The sequence below is a fragment of the Perissodus microlepis genome, chromosome 18 (assembly GCF_051167445.1).
Source record: "Perissodus microlepis isolate ML-2025 ecotype Zambia chromosome 18, ASM5116744v1, whole genome shotgun sequence".
Classification (NCBI taxonomy): domain Eukaryota; kingdom Metazoa; phylum Chordata; class Actinopteri; order Cichliformes; family Cichlidae; genus Perissodus; species Perissodus microlepis.
Window position 1 is genome coordinate 6,550,982 of NC_140478.1, and position 9,701 is coordinate 6,560,682.

The window sequence follows — 9,701 nt, forward strand, 5'->3', positions numbered from 1 at the left end:
GTATTATTATTATTATTATTATTATTATTATTATTATTATTATTATTATTATTATCATAACATTGAAGAACAATGGACTAGTCCCCCATTGACTGTTCAAATATAGATGTATTTTTTAGTTGTTAATTATCTCACGAGTCGCTTTTACTCCCGTCAGTCACCACACGGACAAGTTCTGAAATTAAATAACTTAAACCATCATGTGACATGGTTTGCAATAACACTGAAATCAAAATAAATCCAGCAAATAAAAGTGTAGAAACATAAATACCTGTTTATCAGGATTTCATGAAACTCAAATTGACAGAGACACAGTAAGCGCACCTCATTGCCTGCTGAGCACCTGCCCCTTTCCTCATGAGTGCCCCAAGTGCCCTTTTCTTCAGGCAAATTTTTGTTTTTATTCATTTAATTTTTTATGTGTGTGTGCGTGTGGAGTCGTGCCTGTGTCCCTCAACAATAATATTTCACTATTAATCACAATTTAAATAAAAGTATCTGGCGTGCATCAGTCACATGACTACCATTAACCAATGATCTCCCTTTCCGTCAGAGCGCGCTGGTTACGAGCCGGGAACGAGCTCGGAAAGAGCATGCGCGTTTATTTTGCCGTCTGAGCGGTGCGGAGCTGTAGGATAAACACAATTGGGAGACGCAGACTGATGAAACAAAAACCAGTAAGTAGGTGTACAGAGTACACTGTAGTCTATAGCACACAGGAGTATTAGCTTATTATGTACACGTTGGTAAGTTGTCTTGTGACAACTGACGAATTGAAACAACTGAGCGTGCTGTGTGTGCAACAGATCGACAAACATTACTTTTATTAACTTCACAAGTAGTGCTGGTCCTAGCTGCTGGAACTGGGTAAGGGTGCCGTGGGTCTGTAGCTCTGTCCACCGTTTTAGGGAACATATTTTGTTTTAAAGTAAGTTACAGGGCTTTTCCTTGCCTTTCTGGAGGTAAAAACTATCTGATTTGCATACCGACATAATTATGGATTATTATAATTACGATATTATGAAAAAAACACTGTATTTAAAAAAAAATCATTAAGAAGCAGAATAACAAATTGAATCATCATAAATACATTATTTTATATTTATTACTTAATTTTCTTTTATTTGAATTACTTTATTATTACAGCACTATGAATAAATAATAAGGGAAGGATTCTGGATCAGCACCATGATGCAAACTTGCGGCCATATTATATACAGTATTCTGGAGAAGGTATAAAATGTCACTGTATGTGCGTGTGTACGTGTGTGCGTGTTTTATGTGTATAGATTTTTTAAATTATTACTCATGATATAACATATTCCAGACATGCCTTGTAAGGACATGAGGAGGAACAGTGACAAAAGGAGCTGTGTGAGGCAGTGGATCCCTCAGCAGCTGGATTAAAAAGAGCACAGGTAACAATAACACATGTACTAGTTTATACATTGCAGAGGTATTCAAGTATAAAAACAATAATAAACACAATGTTTTGGTTCTATAACATTTTTCTATTGTTACTTTATTATGGATTAGGTGCACTTTGTTCTCAGATGGACGCCACGTGGAGAGTGATAGATGAGATGAATGTTTTGTTGCCTTATGGTTCCAAGCGCTGTCACCAATTTTTGTGTTTTATTATTATCTCATAACACACGTTTAATCAGCTACCATCTCTCCTATGGACTTTTTACAGTCTACAATCTCAGATCACCACAGCCCTGCCCTCCAGCTCTATCAGTAACAGGAGCAGCAGCAACCCCTCAACAGCAACATTGTACCCCATCAGGTAAAACATAGGCTACATTTGGTTTGCATTGTCCCCACCAGTGATATAGTTTGATGTGATTTTAAACCCCCCCCCCCCCCCCCCCCCCCCCGCGCTTTTTAACTTTAAGCACTGGCCCCTTTAAACATCTCTGCACGGCCCTAGTTTGGACCAAATGAACCGCCCCATGTTGTGTAGCGTTCTGGATTTTATACTACCTAAATACTTATTTATTTTACAGGCTATACAGTACATACATCAAAATTCACATGTTTTATGTAACTGAATTGTTTAATTATCTGGGCTAAAGAAAATAAAGTTACAGACTATATTTAAATGAAACATGTGTATACTTACTGTATTTGGTTGTATTTTAACCATATAAAATGGACATTACAGGAGGTAACACCAGCATGGGTAAAAAAAATGGCTTTGACTTTTCCACCCCATTTGATTCCCATGCCACTTTCATGCCAGCCTAGGAAAATTTCTCTAGATCTGCCCCTGGTTGGCACATGGTTGCTGGACCATTCCCTATAGGCCTATGTGATTGGGGACTTATCTCTTGATCCTCCATTGTCACACAAATTTTCACACATCCAAAACTGTGAATAAGTTAAGTGATTAGTGGTCACATATGTGCAAAACTTCAATGGCCTAGCAACCACCTAGCAACAGGATATAGTTCTCTATTTCTTTTCACATTTAAGCACCAAAAATAACTTATATATTTATATATATAAGTGCTCATTGTTAAAGTACATTTTCATTGTTAAAAAGCTTTGGGAATGCATACCATTAAGTGAAATATGAAACTGTGTCAAACTTACAGTATTCACATTTTGATCACTTCAGGTCAGGGATACCTGCGTTAGTTTTTGGTTTACCAGTTACAGTATAAACCTAACGGTATATAATGTCAGCAGTGTATGATGGAAGACTTTTGAAGAGATGGAAAATACAGTCCTATAAATTTGTAAACTTTGATTAATAACATGCCTTTTATTTTGCAGTAAAACATAATCCCAAGTTTTGCAGCTCTTATTAAGTGCAAGCAGTAGACTCATGGTGTGGAATGTACGCATCATCATTTCATCAAGCTATCATCCTTAAAATATGTTCCTGTGGTTTAGAAGAGTGGGTCAGCCCCAGTAAATGATTCCCAGATTCATCATCCTGCTTTGATCTGATCTGATTCACTCTGCTGTTGATTAGACGCTTATTGGAGCGAGGAGATAAGACATCAATAAGAAGAGATGGAGGAGAGGAGGAGGAGAGAGTAAATGGTGATAAAATGAAGGAAAGAAGAAAAAGGAGGACAGGGAGGGGAAATTATTTTACTTGTTTTTCTAAAAAAATTCCCATATATTTATACATATATCCTTTTGTGTGTGTGTGTGTGTGTGTGTGGGTGGGTGTATTTGAGTGTGTGCCCAGTGCTTCCAATAGCAGTAGATTATCCAGGTGACACTGAGCAGTCATTACAGCAGCCATCAGCAGTTAATGAACAAATGGAGTCCACAGCATTTCCACTAAATTCATTATCACTGTATTGGACTTGACAGCGCAGATTAATAATTGGTTTGTCACGTAGATATTTTTGATGATTAATTCCCGTATTGATTAAGAAGAGACGACGGGGTGATGGTGTGTGTTGACGGGGTTGACTAAAGTGTCCACACCAGCAGCAGCGACCTACAAGAAGTCAATGGATGGTCAGTGAAGAGACTAATCAGAGCAGTTGTGAGAGAGTCACTGCAGCCCAATTTAATCAAAACTGCAGATTGTGTCTTATTGGACTTACTCATACTTACTCTCCTTTTCTCTTAATGCTTTTGGAATCCTGGAGTTCCTGTAGAGACAGATTGATGTTATCTAATCTTTAATACTTTGTCAGTAAGCATAAACATGGTTTCAACATAAAAACACCACCAGAAGTTCTGCGAGGTTACTGTCAGTTTCTGGCCAAGCCTGACGTGTACCGTCACCTCTGCTGACACTGGCCTCCAGCCAAACCACCAGAAGGTCTCTGTTGCTGGCTTCCTGCTTCAGGACCACTGGCCAATCCCCTAAACCGCTCCACCGTTTTGGTGAATAGCTCTTGAACTGTTTTTTTCTGCTTTTTGGACTTTTCTGCTACTTTTGCTACTAACTTGCCTCGTGTGTTTGGTATTACGTTTTACTTCACTGTCATGTTATCACTTTCACCTGTTTCTTATTTTCTGCCAGCAGCGTTGTTTTTTTGTTTTTGTTTTTCAGATTAGTCCCAAGCTTATTTAAAACCATGTTGGGATAGGCCCGGGGACCCTGATGAGGAAAAACACAACAGAATGGATTAATAGATGGATGTCATCCAAGTCTGCAGTTTTGATCCATATGTTTCACGAAATTATGTCATCCTTTTTCTCATATTTCCCCACACCATGCAACTGGTTGCGCCGTTGGCTGCTCCTCCCTGACTGTGGAGTTTTTCCTTTCCACCTTTGCAAAGTGCTTGTTCGTTGGGCATCATCTGATCTCTCTAATACTGTATGGTCTTTACATTACAGTAAAGCAGTAAAGCACCTTAAGGTGACTGACTTGGTGCCATACACTGCATGCTAAGCGTATTGTCTTTACGCTACACTGTGACTTTAGATCTGACAAGAAGATACCAATAAATAGATGAATTTGTAACAAGTAAACCAAAGACAATCCACTAAAGCAGGGGTAGGCAACTCCAGGCCTCCAGATGTTCTGCAGGTTTTAGATGTGTCCTTGATCCAACACAGCTGATTCAAATTGCTAAATTACCTCCTCAACATGTCATGAAGTTCTCCAGAGACCTGGTAATGAAGTAATCATTTGATTCTGGTGTGTTGACCCAGGGCGATATCTAAAACCTGCAGGACCCGGCACTTGAGGCCTGGAGTTGCCCACCCCTGCACTAAAGAAACATCCTTTTTAGTGCCTTTCCGTCTCCCTTTCTTTATATATATTTTATGTGTACTTGTGCTGCTTGATGCTCTGGGTCCATACAGCTTTCTCTCAGAGGGGACATCTTGTTGTCTATCCACTGAGCTCAGATTCATTAGTATTGATCAGGCATGTACTGGATATATAGATCCACCAAGTATATAGATAAGCCATTTATAAAGAGAAACCGTGGTCTACATATATAGATTCGCCATGTGTGCATATAGATTAACCACAGACAGGTTTACTGCGCATCTGTACAGATCTGCTCTTCTATGTCTCAGAAGAAATAACTCGACTGACTTCTATTTAGGTGTTAATTTTAGTCGTCATGTGTGAGTCACTGAGTTAGAAGCAGCTAATGAATACAAACACACGAAGCAACATAATGAAACTGATTTTCCCCTTTGAACATAGGCGTGAATAAATATGGCATTTCGAAAAATACTGTCGACCCCTCCACTGCAAGATTAATAAATAAAAAGGTGTAATGCATTCATATGATGCCGGATGTTTGAATAGACGGATTTACAAGTGTAAAACCATCACACCTTTATCACAGAGGATTGCTATCACAGAACTGGACTTCAAGAGTTGAAACTGTGAATGCTTCTTAGTCACAAATGGATATCTTAGGTGTTCTTTTTCCCTTTTGTGGGATGGATGGGGATTAAAATGATATCCACTATAGAGTTATCATTAAATTCACCATGTAGCATTATTCTATCAACAATTCTCCCACCTCTTCCCCTTTTTAATTTACACATACACAAAACAGATTACTCTGATGTATTCATCCAGACGTCAGTGGCCGCTGTTCGTCATCACAGCATCTGTGGAGATGATAAAGTGACGATGGGCTTCATTTCAACAGAGAGAGGGAGAGGAGGCCTCCCTCACAGATTAAAGAAAGCCTCGGTTTCCACAGGGACAATGGGGGAGAATTACCATATGAATATGACCACAGCACCCCGGCCTCTTAAGACCATCAATCTCCCCACGCCAAGCGCCATGATGCCAGATAACCCCCCGGATATCCCCTCTTAACCTCAATTTCTCAGGATGTATTAAGAGATGGTCGCCACACGGAGGAGGGGAGAGGAGAGGAGAGGGAGTCGGGAATGAGGAAGGGGCTTGGGGTTGGACCAGCAGGCGCTGCCATTTTTCTGTGCACACCCTCTATCCCAACCTGAAACAAGTCACAGCGCAATTAATCTTGTCCCAGAGGAAAAAATATGGCAGCTAAGTGAATTTTACATGAAGATCCTCCCTCTCCTTACCTGCCTTTCTCCTGTATCACAGCATCTATCAGTCTGGAGATTTGTGTAATGTAGGGGGTGGGAGATTCAACTGAATGTATGTATTAATGTGTCAAACTTGTGGCGGGATGGAGGAGACCTGTGGTGAGATGCCAGCATTGCTGAGAAAGGTGCTCCATAATATTGAACAGTGCAACATTTTAGGCGGTGCCATTGAGAACATGCAAAAAAACAAAAAACAAAGCTGCAATATTAGATGTGTTTTCACTGCCTTTAGAAAGAGCTGGAAAAAAGGACACATTGATATATCATCACCTTCTTGATCTGCACTAACAGGCTGTTGCCTGTTTAACAAATGTTCATTCTAGTTTTGTCGTAGTTTTAACATACGAATGTAATGACATATGAATTTCTCTGAAATGCTCTAATGTAACAGATTACTGTTCCTATATTTAACAAAACACCTTGAAATTAATTTGCTGAATTATAAGAAAAGATTTTGATTGGAAACTGTGCTCAGGAAAGAAACAACTTCCCACCAAACATGATATTCAGTCTGTCTCAGAAGGAGAAGGTGGAGTGATACTCAACCAAGCAGCAATGGCTTAATTTTAAACAGGTAATGCAGGCAGAAATCGACATGTTTCCAAGTGCTAATGAGCTGCTTTTAATCAATTTTTCTGCTGGCTCTGTGTTGAGATCCAAATACTTTATATAAAAAAAAAAAACGTTGTATATGACCTTATGACGATAAATCTGTTCATTGTGATTTCTTTTATGGATGGATTTTGCCCTAATACTTTTGTTGTTAACTGATAGTTATGTGACAGAGCTTTTAAAACAGAGTACCACATAAGTAATGCAGTGAGTAAATAAGTAAAGTAATGCAATGTAAATGGTAAAGGGACTGGTTCTTATATAGCGCTTTTCTACTCTATCTGAGCACAAGCTCAAGTATCATTGACACTAGAAAAAACACTAGAAAGATTCCACAAGATATTGTATGAAATATAAATAGAAATCACAAAAAATAAAGTGTTACATGAACAGCAATAGACTGAAAACAACTTCAAGCCATGCACTGAAAGTCTTTGTTGATAAGGTTTAACTTAAAATTTTGTATAGAAATAATCTAGTGTAATAGTCCTTCCATTACACTAGGTTATTTCTATAGGAAAACAAAAAAGCCTTTTACACTGTTGATCATGAATTATTTTAATTGTAATTGATTATTTAAAAAATACACATGTATGGAATCAGAGTGGTTTCACTCTGGAGGAAACATTATGTTGAAAACTGAAACCAGTTTGTTCAAATTGAGAACGTTAAGTCATAATTTTAAACTACGATATGTGGGGTTCATCAGGGATCTGTTTTAGGACCATTGTTGTTCTGTGTAATTTCCAGAACGCTACAAACAGTAGTATTTATAGATGACACCAGCCTGCTGTGCTGATGTGGAATCAGCTTCTGAATATACTGAAAAATTAATGAAGTAAATTAAAGAACTGGTTTAATTACATTAAATTAACACTCAACTTAAGCTCAGCTAAATCCATGATATTTCGAAATTATTCAACTTTCACCACCAAGAAAACAATAAATGATGCTGAAATAGAAAAAGTGACTGAAATTAAATTTCTTGGGTTCATAATAAAAAGTAAACTATGCTGAAAACCACATATCAACTACATTAAAAGATTAAGATAACATTAAACGATAACATAAACCAAAACACAACTTACTCATATTCAATAAACCTGTGCATTTTGTGTTGATAAAACACGATTGAAACATGTTTAGATGAAGTAAGGTGAGCTCTTGGAATATTTTAATCCTTCACAATTTTGTCATTTTATTTCAACACTTTTCAATAACTTTTACCCCAGTACTACTTGGTCAATAAATACTACATGTTGTCTTCATATTAGATAATGTTCAACAAAGTCTATAGTCTGGATACCATAAAAATTGAATGGATCTCAACAAGAACAAATTAAGTTGATGAGTTTCGTACAGATCCTACATGATTTAATTGCGTTCAAGATAGAAACATGAAATTTCTGTGTTCAAATTACAAGGTAGACTTTTTAATGTAACAACCACCCAATTTACTTTTTTCGGTATACCAGTAAAAGTAGAGGCGGCCGCTTGACTTGACTGAGATGGATGCCTTCCTCAAACTACGGTCCAAAGCGTGCGAGACTGAAATCTCGAGCGGTGTCACTAGGTCAATAACATTGCTATATTATTGACCTACTCGAACATGATATGAACAATTTAATCTACCCTCTCTGCATATCATGTAGTACTACACTATATAGTTTCACTTAACTATAAAGCACGAGGCAATTGTGTTAAATACACGCAAGATGCTTGCATAAATCCAAGAGATAGCCAATCCTAGTTTTTCAGTGTAGATTGTACAGTGTGTGACCTGTTTCACATGATGAACTGACTGAAATAGAGTTTGTGGTTATTTAATATGTCAGGCTCCTTCCATCCATCTATCCATCCATCCATCCATCCTCAAAATGCCAATATATTTGCCTCAATACATATAATTTCATACATATATCCATCCATCTTCATCCACTTATCCAATTCAGTGGGCCTGTGGCCTATCCCAGCTGTTATTAGGGTGCGAGATGGGGTACATCCTGGACAGGTCATCAGCCTATTGCAAGGCTAGCACAGAAAAACATATAACCATTAGACAAATAACAGTCACTGTCATTGTCACACCTATGGTAAATTTATAATGAATATTAATTCTAATGCATGCATGTCTTTTTTTTAGACTGCGGGAGGAAGCCGGTGTACCTGTACAGAACCTGCGCAAGCACCAGGAGAACATACAAACTTCCCACAGAAAGCTCGTAGCCTGAATTATGTTTCACGTTGTATATTTTAATCCATATATGTTTTCATATTTTCAATTCATGTCCTGCAAAATATTTATCTTGCGTATGTGTGCACACAGTACAAGTGTGGGTGGGAGTTTCAGGATGTACAGTGAAAAGCACATCCTGCCAACCAGGTGACAGCTGTTTGACTTTTACACTCCACTGATTATTCATTAACAGGTCACACTGTGATATCACCTCATTGTTATCGGAGTGTTCAAGCTCTCAGAACAATAGATGTGAGATATCAGCACATTTAAAAAAAAAACAAACTATAATATCTCTAATTTCCTTATTTTGTCAGGTGTGGTGTTCAAAGGGCTCACTGAAATAAAAATAGTCCATCACGTCCTTTTCTGTAGCTCTGCAGTTCAATCAGGGAAGTCGTGGTTATTCTTCTGCTTTAAACGCGATGTGTGAAAAACTTTGACTTACAGGAAAGTTCCAGCTTATTTCAACCTTAGTGGTTAACTATATTGTTTAGTTTAACTTTACCTTACACCTAATGGGAAACCCATTCCAGGCTCACAACCTTGTTCCAATATACAATAGTCGCACAATATATACACTAACTTTACACATTTACTAACTTTTCCAGATTCGACCTGGAATACACTTCAGTCCATCCAACTATACTGCTTTGAAAAATATGAAGGAGACTTTTAACTGTATTTTCATAGGTTTTTTAACTTTTGCTAGTGGAAAAGATTTGCCACACTCTGCAATTGTTACTGCACCAAAGTAACAAAGTAATAAATAAATAATTAAAGCAGAAAATTAATTTTTTTCCCCCACTGTATACTAATTTAAAAA

At 37.8% G+C, this 9,701-nt stretch overlaps 1 long non-coding RNA gene across 1 annotated transcript; it reads left to right on the plus strand.

Annotated features, from left to right (window-relative positions):
* Positions 1-613: 613 nt before the first annotated feature.
* On the plus strand, positions 614-9,220 carry LOC146367107 (uncharacterized). Its single transcript, XR_014797522.1, has 4 exons — positions 614-677; positions 1,328-1,418; positions 1,697-1,789; positions 8,783-9,220. It is a non-coding gene; the product is annotated as an uncharacterized LOC146367107 (long non-coding RNA).
* The last annotated feature ends 481 nt before the right edge of the window (positions 9,221-9,701 follow it).